We start from the raw sequence: 15,791 nt of genomic DNA on the forward strand, positions 1-15,791 counted from the left end.
AACTAATAGAAGTTGGTGTGGATGTGGTAAAAGGAGAACACTTTTACACTGCTGGTGGGAATGTGAACTAGTACAACCACTATGGAAAACAGTGTGGAGATTCCTTAAAGAACTAAAAGTAGAACTACCATTTGATCCAGCAATCCCACTACTGGGTATCTACCCAGAGGAAAAGAAGTCATTACATGAAAAAGATACTTGCACAGGCATGTTTATAGCAGCACAATTTGAAAATGCAAAAATATGGAACCAGCCCAAATGTCCATCAAACTATGAGTGGATAAAGAAATTGTGGTATACATATATACACCATGGAATAATACTCAGCCATAAAAAGGATGAATTAATGGCATTTGAAGCAACCTGGATGTAACTGGAGACCATTATTCTAAGTGAAGTAACTCAGGAATGGAAAACCAAACATCATATGTTCTCACTCAGAAGTGGAATCTAAGCTATGAGGATGCAAAGGCATAAGAATGATACAATGGACTTTGGAGACTCGGGGGAAAGAGTGGGAGGGGGATGAGGGATAAAAGACTACACATTTGGTACAGTGTACACTGCTCAGGTGATGGGTGCACGAAAATCTCAGAAATCACCACTAAAGAACTTATTCATGCAACCAAATACCACCTGGTCCCCAAAAATCTACTGAAATTTTTTTTTTAATTGCAAAAAAACAAAACAAAACAAAAAATGTCCTGGTACTCCATTTTCCCAAACTTCTCGCTTTGTACATGTTTTTTGATGGTTAATTCTATATGTCAACTTGACTGGGCCATGGGGTGCCCAGATATTTGGTCAAACATTCTTCTGGGTGTTTCTGGATGACATTAACATTTGAATTAGTAGACTGAGTAAGGCAGCTTGCCCTCCCCATTGTGGGTGGGCTTCATCTAAGCCTTTGAAGTCCTGGCTACAACAAAAGGCTGACCCTGCCATGAGTGACAGGGACTTTCTTCTCCTTGACTGCCTTCAGGCTGGGACATCAGTCATTTCCTGCCTTCAAACTCAAACTAAAGGGTTGACTCTTCTGATGTCTCAAGCCTGCCAGCATTCAGACTAGAATTCTACCATTGGCTTTCCCAGTTCTCAGGCCTTGGACTTGGACTGGACCTGCACCATTGGCTCTCCTGGTTATCCAGCTTGCTGACTCACACTGCAGATCTTGGACTGTCAGCCTCCATAATCATGGCAGCCAATTCCTTATGATAAATCACTTTCCATCTGTAGGCATCCTGTTGGTTCTGTTTCTCTGGAGAACCCTGACTAATGTGCCTGTGGAACTAAAATTGTATTCTACGTGAAACTTGCTTCATGGGTCTCCACTGCAACCTGAAAATACATGTTCCAAGTTCTGCCTCAGTCTCTGGGAATATTCACTGCCTGTACTTTTAGCTGAGATTACAAATATTCTATTTATTCTTCCTAGCTCTGTTGGTGAAGTGGTCACTTACAGTTCACTTTTCAATCAGCAATTTTGTTCTTCTGCACTTTAAAATAGACATTTTCTTTGGCTTCCAAAATAATATTCTATTAAAATAGCCACTGATTGGAAGGGCCTTAGTATGTATGTCACGGTCTCTGCAAAGAGAACATCAAGTTCGAGAGAGTCCCAGTGAAAAGCACACCTGTGATATATAAAATGCACAAAAGACAGTGGTTGTTCCCGTAGCCACACTGAGGCAACGTCCTTGTGTTCTGGTCTCATCTCTAAAATATCACATATCACGTCGTGTCACCTCCTCTGGGCCTCCCCTTGGGATAGACATTTTCCCCACCAATCAGACCCAATAGCGCTTCTCCATGACTCCCTTTGCACTGTACACACATGCCTCTGGTGTGTATGTCCCATATTGGGATTTCATTATTTGTTTGCATGTTTACTTTTTGTGGAAAGAGTCTGGAATTTCCACTTCTCTGCAACCCCAGCATGTCACACCATTCCTGATGTCCAAAATACATTCTATAAGGGTTTACTTTGTACTTATCTTACCTGACACTTCCATTTTCTTTTAATCAAGGTGTGTCTGAGTCATCACTGTGTCCTCTCTGCACATGGTATTGGGCAGCACCTTCATCCCAGGCCCACTGCTAAGCACTTCCATGGAAGAAGCCTGTGACCAGCAATGGGAGAAAAGAGTCTTTAATCACTGTCATTCATATTCTCATTTTTCTCCAATTTCACCTGGGTCTGGGCAGTTCTCACAGGTGTGTTTATTCTGTCCATAGGCTTAGACACTTAAATTTTTATGCGAGTAATAATCCAATAGCCAGACACTAGATAAATTTGTCTCTGTTTCTTTTTGCTAGTGATATATCTCACTGGTCAGGCCATAGGTGGTATTGCCAGCTTCAGCCACCATAAGCATTCAATATCAGCCAAAGTATAGTGTTCAGAGCTGGCAGTGCAACACAGCTTCTGCAGGTGATATTTGATAGGCAGAATTCCTTTCCTAAATGCACCCTACTGGCTTCAGATATTTTACCGCAAATAATCATAATATTGAACTTAAAGCTTCTACAAGTTCACAGTGAAAAATCTGATCAGATTACATATATACTCAAGTTTTATTGTTCTCTTAAAGTTGGAAGCAATAAATATGTAATAAAAATGAAAATATATTTTAATATTAGTTTCCCTGATGTCATTTCTCTACAGAATATCCTTAACTGTTACTTACAGATAGGTTGATAAACAGTGGAAATAAAAAGTCTACACCTACAAAAACCTCTTTTAAACTGAATTTATATTAAATACTTAGGATAGCTCTATTCAGCCCTACTGGCTGAAAACCAACATTCCTAACCATTTGTTTGTCCAAACAGTGGTCCTATGTACCCAGGCGACCAGTCTGATGGTGATGCTATGTGCTGATGATGAAGCAGAATTGTTGCTGGGGGAAGGGGCTCAGGTTAAAGTTTGCTTCTCTCTTCCTTCCAACCCAACTTCCCTCCATCAAGCAAGCTTCCGGAAAGCTTGCTTTGAAGTGTATCTTTTTCATTTCTCTCCCCAGCTGGAGGCTTGTGGACCATGGTCTCACTGTTTCAAATTCACTGTGGTTTGTAAATAGAAATATTTCATCCTAGCAGGGTAACTGAAAACAGAGGTTTCTGTAAGTACCCAGGCCCACCACCCATGGAGGCCACAGGGTAAAATTACAACAGGACCCACCTCTCTGGTTGTCCCAGTCAGCCAGAGAATTTGCCTCTGCATTTAGGATCTTGATTTTTCCAGGAAAGTCACGAAAATTGGTCCTCATCTTCCTCCACCCTGAATGTGAAAGTCAAGTAGGAAGTCGCATTGAGCTTATCCTCCACCCAGGCCCCAGTTTAGTATCAGACTGACAATCCTGTAACTTTGGAGAGAACACATTTGTGAAAAGCATAATCAAGGAAGGCTCAGCTGAACCATATGCATCATTTTGAACATTTCTGCATAAATAAATAACTGACTTAAGTAAGACCTAGAAGTTTATGGGGTTTTATTGACTACAAACCTAACTGTTTCTTTAAAAGTGTTATACAATAGGAACACAAAATTGGGAGAAGCTCCTTAATGACCTCTTACTATCTTTCAAGCATCATCAACAAGAAGTTTGGCACAAAGTTTCTGTTTGAGGGAAAAAATTGTCATTAGTTTCACTTGAATCATTACTATCACTCAGTAATGAATGAGAGTCATTATCATCCAGTAGCTCTTGTCTCTCTAGCTGGGCTTGGTTAATGAGTCGCTCCAGCATTTGGGATAAGGGCTGTGTTGGGGTAGACGAGGATGAGAGGGAAGGTCCATTCCCACAGTTGCCCACATTGCAGGCATTGCCTGATGGACAGGCAGTTAAGTTCATCAAGATGAGTAAAATAAAAGCAGAAATCATAGAGATGGGTTCTCTGTGCCATAAATCACTCCATTTTTGAACCCATTTCCCATAGTGTGGCCAAGATGGTTTCCCAAAACAAAGATCCCTTCATTCACCTCTGGAAATATCCAGAGTCTCCAAATAACAGGAACTTGAGTCCTAGAATGCAAGTTCTGTCCAGCTCAGAGCACCATAGCTTGTGGGAAGCTGCCTTACCATCTATCCAGCATTCTACCTCCTTCCACAATGCTTTCTTCCTATTGCTAATTACCAAGATTTTAAAATTATCTCTTGTATTTTTACTGCATTGCCTGTCTATCTCCCTGAGTGGATTGTTGGCTCTCTTTGGACAAAGCAGGCTAACTAGTCTTCAGAATCCCAGGGCACAGGTGTGGAGCTCGCCAGTGGACTCTTAGGACCTGTAAGACAAGTGCACAAGTTAGCTGAACTTGGCTTTCCATTCGCGGGTCAGTAGGGTAGATGGTGATGTATAATAATGTTTTGTAATCCTAAATCTTCCAAAATAGAGTCACTTATAACAAGTGACTCATTTCGCAGTGAAGTTGCTGACCCCTCAGAGTGAGAAGCATGTGTATGGTGGACTGTGGCGATTAGGTGACACCTGCTGTGGCCAGGCACCCCCAAGACCTGACGAGAAAGTGAAGCCAACAGGAGACTGAGGTCATGGTCATGGACACTCCTGCAGAGGCCATAAAAACAGCAAAGGAACTGACCCTGGTGAGATGCTTGCAGAAACTCTGCCCATGAGAACTCGGGCCTCTTTTCCATCAGGCGGCAGCCAACGGAAGCTCTGCTGGGAGAAGGGCACTCCCTGCGTAAGAGTTAGCATAACCAGGCTGATGGCACCTGACACACTAGATGGGGACTTGGTTCATCTTTGGAAGGTCCAGGGGCTGTGGGAAAGGTGGAACAGCCCAGGATAATCTCAAAGTCCCCGTTCCCCTCCCCAAGCAATTCCTCTGTAAAGAGGAGGCTTGGTATCTCCCAGACAAACTTCAAGATCAGTGGAGAAGTCTCAGCCCTGTCCTCTCCCTCTTGCGTCCCTGCACAGCCTGTCTCTGGACAAGCTTCTGCCCTGTCGCTGCCTCCGTTCATGCCCCTCTGCAGCCAAGGTTGGAGAATCCTCATCCCTGCTTAACTCTTTCAGCTGCTCCCTATTGCCTTCTAACCCCAAATCACTGGCACATCCCACAGGGCTCTGAGACTTCAGGCCTCTGCCTCCTCTCAGGCCACACTCACCCCTCAGCCCACAAATTTGAGCCATGCAGAGCCTTCCTCGTCCTGCTTATTTTGCCTGCATCCTCCCCATTGAAGCTTCCTCCCAGCCCCACTCAGCTCACGCAGCAGCATAGCTCCTCCAGGAAGCCCTCTCTGAGTTTGGCCTGATCTTCATTTTCACAACCCCTACATCCTGGGATAATGGTCAGCACACTCCTAGTTACTCCTTGCGATAGGGAACATGTTGAGATTTTTCCTCATAGTGTCCCCTTGAAATAGCACCAGGGGCAAATCCAGCCTGGTGCCTGCTTTTGTATTGCTCTGAGGTAAGAGTGGCTTTTATATTTGTAAATTGTTTTATGAAATTAAAATAAAATCCTAAGCCCCCTGACTGACTGAACAGACCAGTCTTAGCCAAGTAGACTCCAGAAAACTTTAAAAACTAAATTTCAGGGCCATCAAAGGAGGGAGATTGGTTGTGCCTCATTACACACCCTTTCCCAGCTAACCATTGCCAGACCTTTTTTCCCCCCTAAGAGTTAAACAGAAACCCGCCCTGGAAAACAAAGAACAGAAGACTCCTCCACTGACCAATGCCTGACACTGCAGCCAGACTCCTTGCACTTTTTGTGGGTTTGATATTGACAGCTGACCAGTTTCCTTCCTGTTAAATGACCCTGACCACAGGAAGCTTCTGCCGGTTTACAGAGGGTGTGCACTAAGCGCCCCTACGTCTAAAGTTTCACCTTTGGAGGTGTACAGCCTAGGTTTACAGCATTTTAATGTTAAGTCTCCACCCCAAAGTAAACACTGGACATATGTAACATGTATGTTTGCTTACCACACGTGCACATGATCCCCCCACAAAATATTCTAGTTCTAGTTCATCCTATTGTAAGAATCGACTAGCAAAAGAACTGTTGATGAACTGTCATCTTCCCCCCTGCCCCCATTCCCTTAACATAAAAGAGTCTAAAATCTGTGCTGACTTAAGATGATACTTTAGAATGCCAGTTCTCAGTTTCGCTGGCTCTCTGAATAAACCTGCTTTTCCCCCCACCAACTCTCCTCTCTCCTGTTTGGTTTTTGAGCAATGAGCAGCCAAACCTGGGTTCGGTTACCCTATAACCTGTTAAATATCTATGTTTAGGCAATCCGTGTAGCATGAAACTCCTGTTCCACCCTTCCTCCCTCGAAGTGCCTTTCTGTCTCAGCTGGAGGCCCTGATTCCCAACCTGCAGGTCACCACACTTCTGAGAAATAAAGTGCTCCTTGTGAAATTTATAGATCTTGTGATTTTTAAGCTGACAGTTGTAACAAAACAGTACACACACACACACACTCACACACACACAAAACAAAAACAAAGAAGAATATGTGGGAGAGATAATGTGTGGTTTGAAAAGCCTAAAATATTTACTCTCTGGCCTTTTAGAGAAAGTTCGCTGACCCCTGACCTAGAACGATGCCTTGGCACATAGTAAGTGCTCAACTAGTATTTAATAAACAAGTGATTATCTGTAGCTGAAGGCATGCTGGAGGCTGTGCTGTCTGTAAGGACGTGCTCTTTGGGCCTCATTAGCAAACTGGCACAGACTAAACTTTAGATTCTGGGAGTGACAGTTGGAAGCATCAGAAAATTGTTCTTGACACAGGTTGAGTGTATTTATGGGGGGGAGGTGTGGAAGAAAGATATCTTTCTGGTATATTTGTGAAGGAACCCAGGGAATTTCACCCCAACATATGGCATCCTGGTATGCTGATTATTTTAAATTAAAGGCCCCTGAAGGTCAGCAGATGCTGAAATTGGTCTACTCAGATATGCGCTTTTCTACCTTCAGAAAATAGAACACAATCACCTTCCATCCCCTCCCTGAAATCCCATCATGTATTGAAGAAAAGAAGAGTGAGAAGGAAGGCATATAACCACACCTTGATGGACTTTTTCACAAGATAATGTCTGCCTCCTGAGCTCATTCAAATTCCAAAAAGAATTATTTACAAGATGATTTCTGTCTCCTAGGTCCATTCATTCACCTAATAATTATTTACTACCCCTCCAAAGAATTGCCTGCATTCCCTATCTCCTCCCTACCCTATAGAGAAGGCATATTCACACCTCTACCTGGTTGAGTTGTTGGGTTATCAACACAGTAATCAAATTGTTTGCCTTTTTTCTGCCAATCTGTCTATTGTCAATTCATTTCACCAGACTTAGACTTGAAGCTTCAGAGAGAAAAGTTGAACCTCCCTGTATTTGCATCAGAAACTGCCAGAGACATTTTTAAGTACAGTCATGTGTACCTTAATGATTGAAACACATTCTGAGAGCCGTGTCATTAGACAATTTCCTTATTAGGTGAACATCATAGAGTGTGTTTACACTAACCTAGAGGGCATAGCCTACTACACAGCCAGGCCATATGGTGTAACCTATTGCTCCTAGGCTTTATGGCATGTTATTGTAACCACCCAAGCGGTTCACCTTGCCTGCTGGCAAGACAGAGCTGATTCAAGACAGGGGAATTGCATTAGAGAAAGAGTAATTCATGCAGAGCTGGCTGTGCAGAAGACTGGAGTTTTATTATTACTCAAATCAGTCTCCCTAAGTATGTGAGGAGCAGAGTTTTTAAGAATATCTTGGTAGGTTGGGGGAAGCTAGTGAGCCAGGGGTACTGATTGGTCAGAGGTGAAATCATAGGGAGTCGAAGCTGTCTTCTTGTTCTGAGTCAGTTCCTGGGTGGGGACCACAAGATCAGATGAACCAGTTTATCCATCTGGGTGATGCCAGCTGATCCATCAAGTACAGGGTCTGCAAAACATCTCAAGCACTGATCTTAGGAGCAGTTTAGGGAGGTTCAGAATCTTGTAGCCTCCAACTGCATGACTCCTAAACCATAATGTCTAATCTTGTGGCTAAAGTTCATCCTACAAAGGCAATCTAGTCCCCAGGCAAGAAGGAGGTCTGCTTTGGAAAAGGGCTGTTACCGTCTTTGTTTAAACTGTAAACTTTTTCCCAAAGTTAGTTCAGTCTACGCCCAGGAATGAACAAGGACAGCTTGGAGGTTAGAAGCAAGAAGGAGTCAGTTAAGTTAGACTTCTTTCACTGTCTCAGTCATAATTTTGCAAAGATGGTTTCACTACTCTACTGAATACCGAAGACAGTTATAACACAATGGTAAGTATTCGTGTATCTAAACATATCTAGGCATAGAAAATGTACAGTAAAAATACAGTAGAAGAGATTTTTTGCTTCGTTTTGTTTGTTTGTTTTGGGGATGGAGTTTCACTTTTGTTGCCCAGGCTGGAGTGGAGTGGTGTGATCTCAGCTCACTGCAACCACCACTGCCTGGGTTCAAGCAACTGTCCTGCCTCTGCCTCCCAAGAAACTGGGATTACAAGCACCTGCCACCACACCTAGCTAATTTTTTGTATTTTTAATAGAGATGTGGTTTCAACATGTTGGCCAGGCTGGTCTCAAACTCCTGACCTCAGGTGACCCACCCACCTTGGCCTCCCAAAGTGCTGGGACTACAGGCATGGAAAAGATTTTTTTTAAAGTCATCTGTTGATATGGTTAGGCTCTGTGTCCTCATCCAAATCTCATCTTGAATTGTGATCCCCATAATCTCCATAATCCCCATGTGTCAAGGGAGAGACCAGGTGGAGGTAATAGAATCATGGGGTGCTTTCCCCCATGCTGTTCTCAAGATAGTGAATGAGTTCTCACAAGATCTGATGGTTTTATAAGGGGATCTTCCCCCTTCACTCAGCACTTCTCCTTCCTGCTGCCTTGTGAAGAATGTGCCTTGCTTCTCCTTCACCTTCCGCCATGATTGTAAGTTTCCTGAGGCCTCCCCAGCCAGGCTGAACTGTGAGTCAACTAAACCTCTTTCCTTTATAAATTATCCAGTTTCAGGCAGTTCTTTACAGTAGTATGAAAACGGATTAATCCCTCTGATAGGACACTTACAATGAATGAATGGAGTTTGCAGAACTGGAAGTTGCTCTGGGTAAGTCAGTGAGTGGCAAGTGAATGTGAAAACCTAGAACATTGCTGTACACTACCAAAGACTTTATAAACACTGTACTCTTAGGCTACACTGAATTTGTGTAAAAATATTTTTCTTTCTTCAATAATAAAGTAACCTTAACTTACTGTAACTCTTTGGCTTTATACACTTTCAAATTTTTTAACTTTTTGACTCTTTTGTAATAACAGCTTAAACACACATTATATAACTATACAAAAATATTTTATTTCATTATATTCTTATTCTATCAGCTTTTATCTATCAAAAAAATTTTATAATAACTTTTTAGAAGTTTTGGAGAAAGCAAAAACACAAACACAAATGGTAGCCAAGGCCTACACAGGGTCAACATCATCAGTATCACTGTCTTCCACTCCACCTTGTCCTACTAGAAAGTCCTCAAGGACAATACAATGCTTGGAGCTGTCACTTCCTATGATAACAATGCCTTTTTCTGGAAGCCCTCCTTCAAGTCGTACCTAAGCCTGTTTTACAGTTAACTTTTATTTATTAGTATTATTATTATTTTTGAAACGGAGTCTTGCTCTGTCACCCAGGCTGGAGTGCAATGGTGTGATCTCAGCTCCCTTCAACCTCTGCCTCCCAGGTTCAAGCAATTCTCCTGCTCCAGCCTGCTGAGATTACAGGAGGGATTACAGGCATGGGATTACAGGTGTGCACCACCACGCCTGGTGAATTTTGTGTTTTTAGTAGAGATGGGGTTTCACCATGTTGGTCAGGCTGGTCTTGAACTCCTGACTTCAAGCAATCCACCTACCTCACCCTCCCAAAGTGCTGGGATTACAGGTGTGAGCCGTCACACCCGGCTTAACTTAATTTGTAATAAGTAGGAGTATGCTCTAAAATAACTATAGAAAGTATGGTATAGTAAATAACAAACCAGTAACATAATCATATATCATTATCAAGTATTATGAATTGTACGTAATTGTACGTGCTATGCTTTTACAGAACCGGCAGTGCAGTAGGTTTGTTTACACCAGCATCGCCACAAACATGTGAGTAGCACTGAGCTACAACATTATTACAGCTATATCACTAGGCCATAGGAATTGTTCATTACGATCTTATGGGACCACTGTCATGTATGCAATCTGTCATGAACAGAGACATTATTGTGCAGTGCATGACTGTACAAGTTGTGATGGAGCATTGCATTTTCTCCTCTCCAGCAAGCTCCCAGTATACGGCCATATTTTTAGAGGAATGAAGAGAATAAAGGGGGGAATGTCTAGGGTATAATTAAACCCAGTAATAACAGGCATCTTTTATGAACTACCACTACATATCCTGCTATCCTGTAATAAACATTTTTATGATTTCATGCTTGATATGGTTTGGCTGTGTCCCCACCCAAATCTTTTCTTGAATTGTAAGTCCCACAATTCCCACATGTCATGGGAGGAACCCAGTGGGAGGTGATTGAATAATGGGGGCAGATCTTTCCTACACTGTTCTCATGATAGTGAATGAGTCTCATGAGATCCGATGGTTTTAAAAACAGGAGTTTCTCGGCACAAGCACTCTCTTTGCCTGCCGTCATCCATGTAAGACTTGACTTGCTCTTCCTTGCCTTCTGCCATGATTGTGAGGTCCCCAGCCATGTGGAACTGTAAGCCCATTAAACCCTTTTTCCTGTATAAATTACCCAGTCTTGCGTACATCTTTATCAGCAGCATGAAAGCAGACTAATACAATGCTGTTTTTCTAATACATGTGTGGCCAACTTTAGAGTTAATATGAGCCTTTTCTTGAAAGATTATATTCTTTAAAAATAAAAAAGTCTCCATAATGAAATAATTTGTCATTTCAGGGCGTCATTTCTTCTGTATATTGAGTGTCCAGGAAGGCAGAAGAGGATCTCTAATGATAAAGAACACAGAACAGAACAAATTTATTCTTGCTTAAGCCCATTGCTTCAACCTGATTAGTCAGATAAACAGACTTCGAGTTCAGCCCACAGAGCAATAAATATTCTGTCTCCTTGTCTACTTTCTCTTACACAGAAAGATAATTCTCAGCAAAGCTCACTAATAAACAAAATTAATGTAGGTCCTTGAGATTGTTTTCCAAACCTTTTGCCTGTCTTTATGACCTATAGTTTTGTTCAAATAAAAAAAACTGAACAAGAATGTAAGAGTATTCCAGGTAGTGGGGACCTACACAGCCTTAAAGGCAATGGAGAAGTTGGCATGTTTCAGGGAAAGGACAGCAGATCAGTATGGCTGGTGTCCAGCATGGAAAGGGGCACCAGATGTGGCTGGGAGGCTAAGCAGGTCCAAGTCCTGTAGGGAGTTAGGACTTGCTTCTCAGGACAAATCCACAGAGCAGATGCTTCTGGTGCCAAGAGGGGCTGGCCCAGTGGGGAGGGGATTACTTGGAAATGGTTGTGACCACTTGCTTTTGAAAACAATCATGGTGGAGTGAAGAGATATGAGCATTGGCTTCATACACTGGCTCTGTATTTACCATCAGGATGACTTTGGGAAAATTGTTTAATTTGTGAGATTCCTGGGTTTCTCTTTCTGCCATGGTAAAAGGCACACAACTTCATAGGGTTTCTGTGAGGACTGAATGAGAAACGACATAGAAAGTTCCTGGAAAATGTCCTGCAGTTGGTATGACATTTTTTATTTATTTAATTTTTTATTCTGCAGCATCTCTCTCTAAACATTCTTTCATTTTTGGTGATCATAGCTAATATCCTACATCCCAGACTTTATTCCCACTGGTCTATATGAATTATTTCATGTAACCCTCACACCCTATAAACTAGGACTTATTGTTATCCTTGCTTTATAGAGGGGGAAACTGAGGCACAAAGAGGATTGATTAAAGTGCCCAAAATGACACAGCAACTAAGTAAAGATATGGGATGTGAACCCAAATATTCTGGCTCAAGTTCTCTCACAACCACAAAGCAGTTTTGCCTATTACACAAAAATTATCCGTCAGAGCCCCACAAACAACTGCTGAAGTGCATACATTATTTTCATCATGATTTTCCACATACAGAAATTGAGGCTGAGAGTCCAAGTGGATTGTCCCTGATCAATTAGCCACAAAGAAATGAAACAAGGGCTCTGACCTAAGCCTGAAGATTTCAAATGGTGGGTCCTTCCCACCATACCTCATGGGAGTCCCACCCTCCAAAAATGAACTAAAAGCAAGTTCCAGTTTAATTACTAAAGGACACAGCTGTTCACAGGCCTCGTAAATCATTGTGTAATTGGAGGATATTCCAAGAGCATCACTCTCCCCTAACCTTAGTGCTTGTAACATACTAAGACAATTTGAATTAGGGCCTCTGACTGCAAGATCCTCACATAATCCAACACTTGCAAACCATAGGAGTTGTGATTTATACAAATTACTTCCACATGTCTCATTTATACATATACGGTTACACCTAATTTTGACACATGTTATTTGATAATAACAATGGTTATCCAAATCAATTTTGTTTTCAAAAGAAACAACATAGCAGTAAATCTTGTGTAAAAGCCAGAAAAGATAGAAGATAGATAAAGTATGTGTGTGTGTATATGTGTATATGTGTTTTCTAAACCTAGAAAGTGTGTTCTCTGCAAAGAGCAAAATATTAACTGTATATAATAGCTTCTATAAAGTGAGAAACTTAACCAGGATCTCAATAGTGCTATATAAGTTATAGTTATGAAAAGTCAGACATGGAACCCCCTTGGAGTGGAGCGTGTGGAGATTCCTCAGGCCCTACTGCTGTCTGCCTGTCTCATTGCTGTCATGTAACCTTACCCTTCTTCATGCTGGTGGGCTGGGCTCCACAGCATGGAGCCACACATCACCCTGGCTGGACAGGTATGAAAGACCCTCTGAAAGTCACTAATAACAAAGAGGAATACGATGACCTTAACCATGCTGGGAAGCCAAAATCACAGCTCTGCACTTTCCAGAAATGATTCATTCTCAAACCTCATCCTTGCAGCTTCCTGCTCATTTTAAAGTAACCCACACGAAAACTGTGAGGAGCCTGAGCTATTTCACACTTGCCAAATTTCCCACCCCTTTGATGCTGAAAACAGAACATATTTGGGAAGTTTTGTTTTCATACCTTGAAATTTTTTGCTGATTATTTACCATGTAAATGCAACTGAAAATACAATCATTCTTAACTACCAAATGTCATTTTGATTCAGTTATGCGGAGTCAGGACCTTTTACATATTCTGAGACAAAAATTTCTTTTTTTCCTATTTGGATGCCCTCTATTTCTTTCTCTTGCTTGATTGCCCTGACCATAACTTCCAATATTATGTTGACTAGGAGCGGTGAGAGAGGGCATCCTTGTCTTATGTTAGTTTTCAAGGGGAATGCTTCCAGCCTTTGCCCATTCAGTATGATGTTGGCTGTGGGTTTGTCATAGATGGCTCTTATTATTTTGAGGCATGTTCCTTTGATGCATAGTTTATTGAGAGTTTTTAACATGAATGGATGTTGAGTTTTATCGAAAGCCTTTCTGCATCTATTGAGATCATCATGTGGTTTTAGTCTTTTGTTCTGTTTATGTGATGAATGACATTTATTGATTTGTGTATGTTGAACCAAGCTTGCATCCTGGGGATGAAGCTTACTTAATTGTGGTGGGTAAGCTCTTCAATGTACTGCTGGATTTGGTTTGCCAGTGTTTTGTTGAGGATTTTTGCATCAATATTCATCAAGGATATGGCCTGAAGTTTTCTTTTTTTGTTGTATCTCTGTCATGTTTTGGTATCAGGATGGTGCTGGCCTTATAGAATGAGTTAAACTATCCCTGTTTGCAGATGACAGAATCCTATATCTACAAAACCCCGTAGTCTCAGCCCAAAAGCTTCTTAAGCTGATAAACAACTTCAGCCAAGTTTCAGAATACAAAATCAATGTGCAAACGTCACTAGCATTCCTATACAACAACAACGATCAAGCCGAGAACATTATCGGGAATGAACTCCCGTTCACAATTGCCACAGAAACAGTAAAATCCTTAGGAATACAGCTCACCAGCAAGGTGAAAGATCTCTACAAGTAGAACTACAAACCACTGCTCAAAGAAATAAGAGATGAGACAAACAAATGGAAAAACATTCCATGCTCATGGATAGGAAAAATCAATATTGCGAAAATGTCCATACTGCCCAAAGCAACTTGTAGATTCAATGCTATTCCTATTAAACTACTATTGACATTCTTCACAGAATTTGAGAAAACTATTTTAAAATTCATATGGAACCAAAAATAAGCCCAAATAGCCAAGACAATCCTAAGCAAAAAGAACAAAGCTGGAGACATCATGCTACCCGACTGCAAACTCTACTACAGAGCTACAGTAGCCAAAACAGTATGGTACTGGTACAAGAACAGATGCATAGACCAATGGAACAGAATAGAGAACCCAGGAATAAGACTTCACACCTACAACTATCTGATCTTAGATAAACCTGACAAAAACAAGCAATGGGAAATGGATTCCCTATTCAATAAATGGTGCTGGGATAAATGGCTAGCCATATGCAGAAGATTGAAACTGGACCCCCTCCTTACACCATATACAAGAATCAACTCAAGATGGATTAAAGACTTAAATGTAAAACCCAAAGCTATAAAAACCCTGGGAGACAACCTAGGCAATACTATTCAGGACGTAGGCACAGGCAAATATTTCATGACAAAGATGCCAAAAGCAATTTCAACAAAAGCAAAAATTGGCAAATGGGATCTAATTAAAGTAAAAAGAAGCTAAAGAAAAGAAATTATCAACAAAGTAAACAGCCTACTGATTGGGAGAAAATTTTTGCAAACTATGCATCCAACTAGGTTTAATATCCAGTAGCTATAAGAAACTTAAACAAATTTATAAGAAAATAAACACAACCCAATTAAAAGTGGGCAAAGGACATGAACAGACACTTTTCAAAAGAAGACATACATGTGGCCAACACTCACATGAAAAAAAGCTCAACATCACTGATCATTAGTGAAATGCAAATCAAAACCACAATGAGATACCATCTAACACCAGTCAGAATGGCTAATACTAAAAAGTCAAAAAAAAAACAGATGCTGGCAAGGTTGTAGAGAAAAAGGAACACTCATACACTGTTGGTGGGAGTGTAAATTAGTTCAGCCATTGTGGAAGACAGTGTGGCAATTCCTCAAAGATCTAAAGACAAAAATACCATTCAACCCAGCAATCCCACTACTGGGTATATACTCAGAGGAATATAAATCATTATGTTATAAAGACACATGCATGCGTGTGTTCATTGCATCTCTTTTCATATTAGCAAAGGCATGGAATCAACCTTAAAGTCCAGCAGTGATAGGCTGGATTTTTAAAATGTGGTACATATACACCATGGAATACTATGCAGCCATAAAAAAGAGGTGAGATCATGTTCTTTGCAGGGACATGGAGGTAGCTGGGGGCTATTGTCCTTAGCAAACTAACACAGGAACGGAAAACCAAGTATCATGTGTTCTCACTTACAAGCGGGAGCTGAATGATGAAAACACATGGACACATAAAGGTAAACAACACACACTGGGGATCTTCAGAAGGTGGAGGGTGGGAGGAGGTTGGGAGGAGAGAATTAGGAATAATAAATAGTGGGTACTAAGCT

The sequence above is a fragment of the Pan troglodytes genome, chromosome 8 (assembly GCF_028858775.2).
Source record: "Pan troglodytes isolate AG18354 chromosome 8, NHGRI_mPanTro3-v2.0_pri, whole genome shotgun sequence".
NCBI lineage: Eukaryota > Metazoa > Chordata > Mammalia > Primates > Hominidae > Pan > Pan troglodytes.